General features: G+C 38.7%; 1 long non-coding RNA gene across 1 annotated transcript in view; it reads left to right on the top strand.

The window, feature by feature from the left end:
• The first annotated feature begins 217 nt into the window (after nucleotides 1-217).
• The window catches only part of LOC134754520 (uncharacterized), a 246,645-nt gene continuing 236,807 nt past the window's right edge, over nucleotides 218-10,055 (top strand). Inside the window, exon 1 of the long non-coding RNA XR_010128925.1 lies at nucleotides 218-254. This is a non-coding gene — a long non-coding RNA (uncharacterized LOC134754520). The remainder of the gene's footprint in view (nucleotides 255-10,055) is intronic.

Below are 10,055 nucleotides of genomic sequence, written 5' to 3'. Positions count from 1 at the left end.
ACGTAACACTGCATTACAAAATAAGAAATTACATAAAAACACATTTAAAGCAGAAGCATAACAGTATAATAGCAGGAGACAGTCAAATTATAAAGAAAATTAGGCATAAAATGTAGCACCAATGTGCTAATTCAATGTTTGCTTTAAAAAAAATACAAATACAAACGTTAAACATTACGTTAAAAAATGTTATAATAAAATAATGATGACGAAACGAAACATTTTTAACCGACTTCAAGATTTCAAAGGAGGAGGTTCTCAATTCGGTTGTTTTTTTTTCTTTTTTATGTTTGTTACTCCATAACTCCGACATTTCTGGACCGATTTTGAAAATTATTTTTTTGATTGTAAGTATATACATACAGATTGGTCCCGTTTTTGTCAAAAAAGCAGTTCTGATGATGGGATCCATGAGGAATCGAGGGAACTCCTCAAATGTTAAAGGCATACATATAGTGATTTTAGTATTTTCATCAACAAATCAAGCACGTACATTAAAAAAAGTGACATTTGAACTGCTGTGGAACTGCTGATGATGATCAGAACGGAACTCTTCAATGACGCATAGTTCACGTTTGGCGATTTGTTCTCTTCGTTATGTTTGTTAAGCAAGTTAGGTTCTCAAGACACATTTTTGTCAAACTCGAGTTCTGATGATGAGACCCACGAGGAACCGAGGGAACTCTTCAAATGTGAAAGGCATACATATAGTAATTTTTGTATTTTCATCAACAAATCCATTTACATTTACATTTACATTTAAAAAAGTGATATTTGATGAAGTGGAACTGCTGATGATGATCAGAATGGAACTCTTCAATGACACATAGTTCACGTTTGGCGATTTGTTTTCTTCCTTATGGACCCAGACTCAAACTTGGACCCGGGGCGGACCCGGATCCGGGTCTGGACATGGACCCCAACTCGGACCCGGACCTGGACTCGGATCCGGACCCAGACCCGGACCCGGAAATGCTACTAGAAAAGTGGGTTAGGCGGGTGGTGGGTTTTGAACTTCGATTCTCACAGAACAGAACTGCTATCAGAAAAGTAGGTTAGGTTAGGTTAGAGCTGTGACCATTACAGAAACAAAATGCTATCAGAAAAGTAGGTTAGGTTAGGTTAGAACTGCGACCCTTACAAAAACGAAATGCTACTAGAAAAGTGGGTGGTTTTACCTCCTTTTCTACATAATTAGGCAAAAGATGCTGTCTTTTTCATTTCATTGTCTGGAATCTAAGAGTGCACCACCAACAATAAGTGAACTGTCAGCGGCCCCCATTGAAATCGGTTTTTTTTTCTTAAAAATTATTAGTTTATTTTGCATAAGTAATTTACTTGATAAAAATACACATAAAATTCACATGAAAATAACTTTACTTATATAAAAAACAATTTTATTCTAAGTATACCAGTCAACGTAAAATTTTTTTTATAAGAAATACATGTGAAGAAAACTACAAATATGATAACACTATTCAATAAAAAAAAATGTTTAACGTTGAATTTTTTTTTATGAAATAGGAGGCAAACGAGCAGACGGATCACCTGATGGAAAGCGATTACCGCCGCCCATGGAGACCCGCAACACCAGAGGGGTTGTAAGTGCGTTGCCGGCCTTTAAGATGGGAATACGCTCTTTTCTTGAAGGTTTGAAGGTCATATCGGTCCGGAAATACCGCAGGCGACAGTTCATTCCACAGTTTAGCTGTGCGAGGCAGGAAGTTTCTAGAGATACGCACAGTTTATGATGTGTTTGTTAGTTTGTTTATGAGTATGGATATGATTCATCGATTTTGTTTAGGCACCTAGACTCTTTCCGGTGGCGAATGCACTAGTCCCAAAACGCACTATTAGTCAATCAATACACTCTAATTTCGAAAGTCCCTCTTCTCATAAGAAACTAGAATTGTAACGCTTTATGCCAGGAACGCAGAATGTCAGATTAGCAGGATGCCAGATTCGCAAAAAGTCAGATTCTCAGAATGTCAGATTACATTTACATATTATACTTACAGTTTTAAACATTAAAATTAACCACAAGCCATAAAATCCAACTATAAAATAATCTTAATCATTCCTATACCTACTAATAAAACTTTACATAAACGATCACAATCCTACATTTGCTTTTTACATTTTTTTCCTACAATCCGATTCATTTATTCCCATTTAACAATATTGTCATCATTTAGTTGCACTTTAATCTTAAATTTATCCGATTACCGTCATTTTTAATAAATAGGGAAAGTTATCATGTTATTACAGTTTTACTACGTAGTGGCCGAGAACCAGAGGCAGCCGGCTGGCTAAACTACCCTATATACTATATATAATATCAAAGATAGATATAACTCCGTAATAGATGGATACAGACGATACAGTCTAAGAAAAAAACGTGCCTTGAAAATCAAGATAATTTGATTCTCGTTCAGAGGGCGCTACTAGCTTTGGCCTACTGTCGTATAGATGGCGTTGACGGTTTCATTTGTTATTTAACAATTTTAACGCATATCAGTGAAAGAACATAGGTCAAAATCACAAAAATAATTAATGCAAATAAAAAAAATTTATCCATACTTAAATACCTACATTTTTACGTATTTTTATAAATCTTCATTTTTAGTTTTAGGTGTGTCGATAGATGGCAGTGAATTTACTGGGGTTACAAAATTTACTATGACAGTACCACTCTATCTTATTATATCCTCTTTGATAATATATATATACTTTCTAACAAACAAATAATTTTCCATATCGGTTCAGAAATGACGGAGTTCTGAGGTAACATACATACAAAGAAATAAATTACGGTCGAATTGATAACCTCCTCCTTTTTTGAAGTCGGTTAAAAATTTAAAATACCCCGCGGTTATGACCTGGATTCAATAGTCGTAAATCAACCAAATAAATGATGGGATTTATATTCGTCTTCGTAAGCAAACCGAACTTCCTATTTTAATCCAACAAAAATGAAAGAACAAGACGCGCAACGCAAACAAAACATTAATTTTGTTTTTTATAGCGAAGCAAAGTTGCGTCCGCGGCATTCGTTGTAGAGAAAATCCTTCATTGTCCAAACATGATAGGCGCTGCGTGCGAGTACCTTACGAGTATGCTTATGAAACGGGTTTGCGTCAACATCGCCCCACGTAGTTGACTCAACAATGCGTCGGCGTCGGCGGTGACACACACGAGTCACGACCTTCCAGGTTCTAATGTCAAAAAAATAATTGAAAATGTCTAAATGCACCGATTCAGTGGCGGGGCTACAACAAAACATAGTCGTGAGCATGATGCTTAATTCCGTAACAGACAGGCTGACCAGCATCATAATAGGCCGGTATGCTGAGGAAAATACTTAAGGGGGCCGCCGATCGGATAGGACTCCGTAATAGATGGATACAGTCTAAAAAAAAAACAAGAAAATTTGATTCTCGTTCAGAGGACGCCACTAGCTTTGGCCTACTGTCATATAGATGGCGTTGACGGTTTCGTTTGTTATTTAACAATTTTAACGCGTATCAGTGAAAGAACATAGGTCATAATCATAAAAATATTTTAATGCAAATAATTTTTTTTTATCCATATTTAAATACCTACATTTTTACGTATTTTTATAAATCTTCATTTTTAGTTTTAGGTGTGTCGATAGATGGCAGTGAATTTACTGGGGTTACAAAATTTACTATGACAGTACCGCTCTATCTTATTATATCCTCTTTGATCATGATTCATTATTTTGGATCACAACATATTTAAACAAGTTTTAATATGAATACTAGCAAGTAATTGACTAAGTATTATTTGGTCCAAACTTAATGAGAACAAATAATTACTTGAGAGAAGTAAATCCGATTTTGGCCCTTGTATGCGGGTGAAACTAAATACAAAAATTTCTATGAGTTAAGCAATTTACTTTTCATTAAGCTTGACTTACTTGACTTATTGTCCTATGTCCCCTAGGTGGGGCAGAGGGCGTCCACAGTGCGCCGCCATCTGGATCGGTCTTGAGCTTCGTGCTCGACTTCGCTCCAAGTCTTCCCAATAGCCTTCGCCTCTGCAATGATAGTCCGGCGCCAGGTCTGCTTTGGACGGCAACGTTTCCTCTTTCCTTGGGGATTCCAGTCTAGGGCTTGCCTCGGTATGTGCTCAGGATCCCTTCGGAGTTTATGCCCAATCCAACTCCATTTCCGGCGCTTGATCTGCTGGTCGATCGGAGTCTCATTGCAGCATCTCCACAGGTTGATATTGTAGTATATACCGAGAATGCGGCGGAGGCAGCGGTTAATACAGACTTGTAGCTGGCGCGAGATGTCTTTTGTGACCTTCCACGTCTCGCTCCCATACAGCAATACGGTTTTTACGTTTGATCGGAATATTCTGACCTTGACTCTCCGTGTCAGTTTACTTGATTGCCATACGGGGCGAAGCTGTGCGAAGGTTGCTCTTGCTTTGGCTATTCTCGAAGCGATGTCCTCTTCGGTCCCTCCTGTTTCCGACACGACGCTCCCGAGGTAAGTAAATTGTGGACTTGCTCCACGGCCTCTGTGCCAATAAGGAGCGGCACGGTACTTGTCGCCCTGCACCTCATCTCCTGGGTCTTCCGGGTGTTGACTTTGAGTCCCGTCTTCATTGCCTCACTTCGAAGGTCGTCCAGCTTGGCTTGCATATCAGCGCGTGTGGGGCTCAGCAGGCATAGGTCATCGGCATAGTCCAGATCTTCTAAAATGTTGGAGAGTCCCCACTCTATGCCGCGGCGTTTATTGTCAATGCATGATGCCATCCGGAACAACAAGGAAGAGGAAAGGAGAGAGAAGACACCCTTGTCGCACCCCCGCATTCACTGGAATATCCTCCGAGACGAGGCCATTGTGCGTCACTCTACAAGAGTAATTCTTGTAGATAGCCCTTATGAGGTTGTTCATTAACACTCTCAGCGCCATAGAACAAACGATTTTTTTATGGCAGGCCATGTGGGTTGCCGGCCGCACCAAAAAAATCGAATCCAGAAGGCCGCTGTGATATTTAGTAACTTTACCGGCAGGCCAAGTAGGCCGCCGGCGGCCCACATTGATTCTGTTGTAGCAGACCAGTATGATTTTTGACAACTTTACCCGCAGGCCACGTGGGTCGCCGGCGTACCAAAAGCAGAAACTCATAATCATAATACATTTTTAGTTCTTGACAAGTCAACGTTTTAAAACAGCAGGCCAAATTTTCCATTGACCAATTTTTGGAACACGACATTCAAAAATTGGTCACGCGCCTGGACGGACACGTCCGTAAACCAACACTGTAAATCCGCGTGGATATACTCGTAAGCATAGCTTTTAGAAAAATAAATACATTTTGTATTGCCCACCCCAGCTTGTAGCATGTAAAGCCAGTGCGCAGATACAAAAAAAAACACACATATATTTTATACCTTTATTAATTTTCCCCAATGTGCTCGGAAATGTTCACCTTATTGTAGCAAAAATAGTTTATCTTTATGGTCAAACTAAAATTTTAAAAATTGAAAGAAAGAAAGAATTGTTTTTAGCGGACAAACAATAAACGTGTCAAAATATTTTTAATAATGTTAATATATCCAGAGAGGAAAATGAGGACTACGTTTGTATGAAAAGGCGATTTCGCGCGCCCGCGGTGTATCCTCTTAAATTGTGTTTTTTTTTAGAAAAAATACAAATGTTGTCTTAGCACTTTATTAGTTTTATTTCTATGAACTCAAGTTGATTCTAGTAGGTATTTACCCACGTCTAACCTGGGCATTGCGCAACCGAGGGCAAAGGAATTAGGATGTTAAGTAGTTACCTAAGTCACCTACGCTTTGCAGATGACATTGTAATTTTTGCAGTCTGCCATTGAACTGGAAAATATGATGAACACTCTAGATAAGGAAAGTAAAATAGTAGGACTACATATGAACACAACTAAAAGAAAAAGAAAAATATGTGGCAGGTACCGAAATTGAATATGTCCATGAATACATATATCTTGGAAAACAAGTATCCTTCAGCCCATCTATCAACGAAGACGAAGTAAACAGACGCATAAACATTTCATGGAAAAAGTTTTGGTCACACAGAGAAATCTAAAAAGGTAATTATGCACTACCATTAAAGAAAATTGTAATGGACACTAATATTCTACCAAGCTTAACATATGGAAGCCAAACATGGGTCTTTACAGTAAAGTCAAAAATGCAATTACAACCTGCCAACGTGCAATGGAGAGGAGTCTTCTAAAAATAAGAAAGGTGCAAAAGATCAGGAGTGAAAACATAAGGAAGAAAACCAAGCTTACAGATGCTCTCCATCAAAGCCTACGCCTCAAATGGCAATGGGCAGGGCATATAGCTAGGTACAACGACAGAAGATGGACACTAGAATCTACAAAATGGACAGGACCAGCAGGGAGAAGACATAAGGGCAAGCCAAAAAGAAAATGGACGGAAGACATCATCTCGGTAGCAGGCACAGAATAGTTAAAGACAGCCCAAGATAGAGACAAATGGAGAAAGTGTGAGGAGGCTTTTACCCAAAAGGGATCTACATCAGATTATATTGAAAATATGTAGTCATTTTTTGCAATGTGATGTGGAAATAAAAAGCTTTTTTATTATTTATTATAACCTGGGCATTGTAAATTGGAAACATATTGGCACCTTGATAACACAAAACTCAAGGGCAACGCCATAAAAGAGACCGTCGATTTTGTTAAATGAAAACAAAAGAAATGTCTGGTTGAGTTTTAAATGACACAAATAAAATTTCATAATTTCAAAACAGAAGGAAAGTTACCTATTTTTGATGCCGTACCACGCGTAAGCCTATTCTGTATCTGCAGGGTACCTAATGATTCTCCGAATAATTTTTAGCAGATTATCGATTCGCAGACAACGATTCGCCGAACATCGGTTCGCAGAGTGATTTATTTGCAGATGTAACTTTTGGTCGACTAACGTTACGCAGACTCTTGGTTCGCATACTGTTCAGTTCGCTTCTATGTAAATTAGCAGAACTATTTTTGGACGATTTTCATTTGGCAGAGTAATCTTTTCGTTTAAGCAATGTTTAGTCGAATAACGTTTCACATTTTATACATCGTTATTTTCAAAATAAAAACTTCTTACAAAAAAAACCGACAAAAAAGGATGAAATAAAATATAATCCTTTTTTAAGTATATGCGTTAAGTATATGTATAAAAAGATTAAAAAGTAAGTTACGAAGACGTTAGCGAATATGTAGTGCCAAACTCGTGGTAAGGCTACAGTTGCACTACATCAAATTGGTGGTTTTCGGGAGGAAATGCTTTAGTTACTTTAGAAAACAACGAAATCACTATACACGTGCCTTTAAAATTTGAAAGTTCCCTCAATTCCTCAAGGTTCCCATCATCAGATCAGAACCAGATTAATATGGGACCACCTTGAAGGTACCTCCTTTCAAACAAAAACAAAAAAAAAACATTTCGAACCACGGGTCTCGGAGTAATCCGTAAACATAAAGCCTGACCAGTAATATATGATCATTGTCAAGAGGGCGTTGTTTATTCTCATGTATAGGGTGACAGTTCAGTATAGTATGAAAAAATTAGTTCCAGTGAAATTCCGCAACATGGCGCGTGATCCTGGTCAGGCTTTACTTAAAAACCGGACAAGTGCGAGTCGGACTCGCCCACCGAGGGTTCCGTACTTTTTAGTATTTCTTGTTATAGCGGCAACAGAAATACATCATTTGTGAAAATTTCAACTGTCTAGCTATCACGGTTGATGAGATACAGCCTGGTGACAGACAGACAGACGGACAGAGGAGTCTTAGTAATAGGGTCCCGTTTTTACCCTTTGGGTACGGAACCCTAAAAAATAACATAGCCACAACCGAATTTTTAACCTAAACCAATTTTTAATCTAACTATGAACAAAAGCATAGTATAGATAGGTATAGGTTAAATTAAAACCTATACAATATAGGTTTTAATTTTATGGTAACTTCTGTTAGTGAACATAAGTAGACAATTAAATGTATCAAAACCATCTTTATCAGACTCAAACTAAAAGTTACTGTGTAGGTTAGTCATGTCCTAGTCTAGCCATAAATAAGGGAGAAGTTCTGCTAATCTATATTAATGCCAAATGAACATTCGACCCAAATTCGACCTATTGTGTTTTGATCAATGGTTTCTCGGGTAATTATGATAGTTTCCAAAAGATTATTCTACGAATAGTAAATATGCGTATCAATTGCTCTGCTTATTGACTACTCTTGCAAACGACTATTATGCGTAATGAGATTCTGCCAATCGTTACTCGGCCAAAGAACCCGTCGGCGAATCGTTGTCGGCGAAACAAAAATCGGCGAATTTTTTTTCGGCATATCAATAGGGCACCGTATCTGCATTATACAAGAAGAGGAGTCGCAAGATGAAAATATGGCAATTCGATTTTTGTGGGATCATTGCGTACCACGTGGCCTGCCGGTAAAGTTTACACTGTGGTCCGCAGGCCGCCCACATGGCCTGCTGATAAAGCCAATTAAAAATAATGAAAAATCATAGTGGCCTGCGGCACTGGAACTTTTGTGGGCCGCCGGCGTACCATGTGGCCTGTCCGTAAAATCTTCAAAAAAATATAGTGGCGTGCTGCACTCGTATGCTTGTGGGCGCCGCCGGACGACGTGGCCCGCTGATAAAGTTACTCATAAATCATAGTGGCCTACTGTACTCGAAAATTTGTGGGCCGCCGGCGGCCCACGTGGCGCTGAGAGTGTGCTTACTTTTTAACCGACTTCAAGATTTCAAAGGAGGAGGTTCTCAATTCGGTTGTATGTTTTTTTTTTTTAATGTTTGTTACTCCATAACTCCGTCATTTCTGGACCGATTTTGAAAATTTTTTTTTTGATTGTAAGTATATACATACAGATTGGTCCCGTTTTTGTCAAAAAGCAGTTCTGATGATGGGATCCATGAGGAATCGAGGGAACTCCTCAAATGTTAAAGGCATACATATAGTGATTTTAGTATTTTCATCAACAAATCAAGCACTTACATTTAAAAACGTGACATTTGATGAAGTGGAACTGCTGATGATGATCAGAACGGAACTCTTCAATGACGCATAGTTCACGTTTGGCGATTTGTCCTCTTCGTTATGTTTGTTAAGCAAGTTAGGTTTTCAAGAAACATTTTTGTCAAGCTCGAGTTCTGATGATGGGATCCATGAGGAATCGAGGGAACTCCTCAAATATGAAAGGCATACATATAGTGATTTTTGTATTTTTATAAACAAATCCAGCACTTCCATTTTAAAAAGTGACATTTGGTGAAGTGGAACTGCTGATGATGATCAGAACGGAACTCTTCAATGACGCATAGTTCACGTTTGGCGATTTGTCCTCTTCGTTATGTTTGTTAAGCAAGTTAGGTTTTCAAGAAACATTTTTGTCAAGCTCGAGTTCTGATGATGGGATCCATGAGGAATCGAGGGAACTCCTCAAATGTGAAAGGCATACATATAGCGATTTTTGTATTTTTATCAACAAATCCAGCATTTCCATTTTAAAAAGTGACATTTGATGAAGTGGAACTGCTGATGATGATCAGAATGGAACTCTTTAATGACGCATAGTTTACGTTTGGCGATTTGTCCACTTCTTTATGTTTGTTAAGCAACTTAAGTTTTTAAGACATATTTTTGTCAAGCTCGAGTTCTGATGATGAGACCCACGAGGAACCGAGGGAACTCCTCAAATGTGAAAGGCATACATATAGTGATTTTTGTATTTTCATCAACAAATCCAGCATTTACATTTAAAAAAGTGACATTTGATGAAGTGGAACTGTTGATGATGATCAGAATGGAACTATTCAATGACACATAGTTCACGTTTGGCGATTTGTTCTCTTCCTTATGGACCCAAACCCAAACTTGGACCCGGACTCGGACCCGGACCCGGGTCTGAACATGGACCCCAACTTGGACCCGGACCCGGACCGAACTCTGACCCAAATCTGGACCCGGACAGCCGGACACGGACCCGGACTCAGATCC

The sequence above is a fragment of the Cydia strobilella genome, chromosome Z, assembly GCF_947568885.1.
Source record: "Cydia strobilella chromosome Z, ilCydStro3.1, whole genome shotgun sequence".
Lineage (NCBI taxonomy): Eukaryota > Metazoa > Arthropoda > Insecta > Lepidoptera > Tortricidae > Cydia > Cydia strobilella.
The sequence above is the reverse complement of the archived record's forward strand: the minus strand, read 5'-3'. Positions and strand labels throughout refer to the sequence as shown.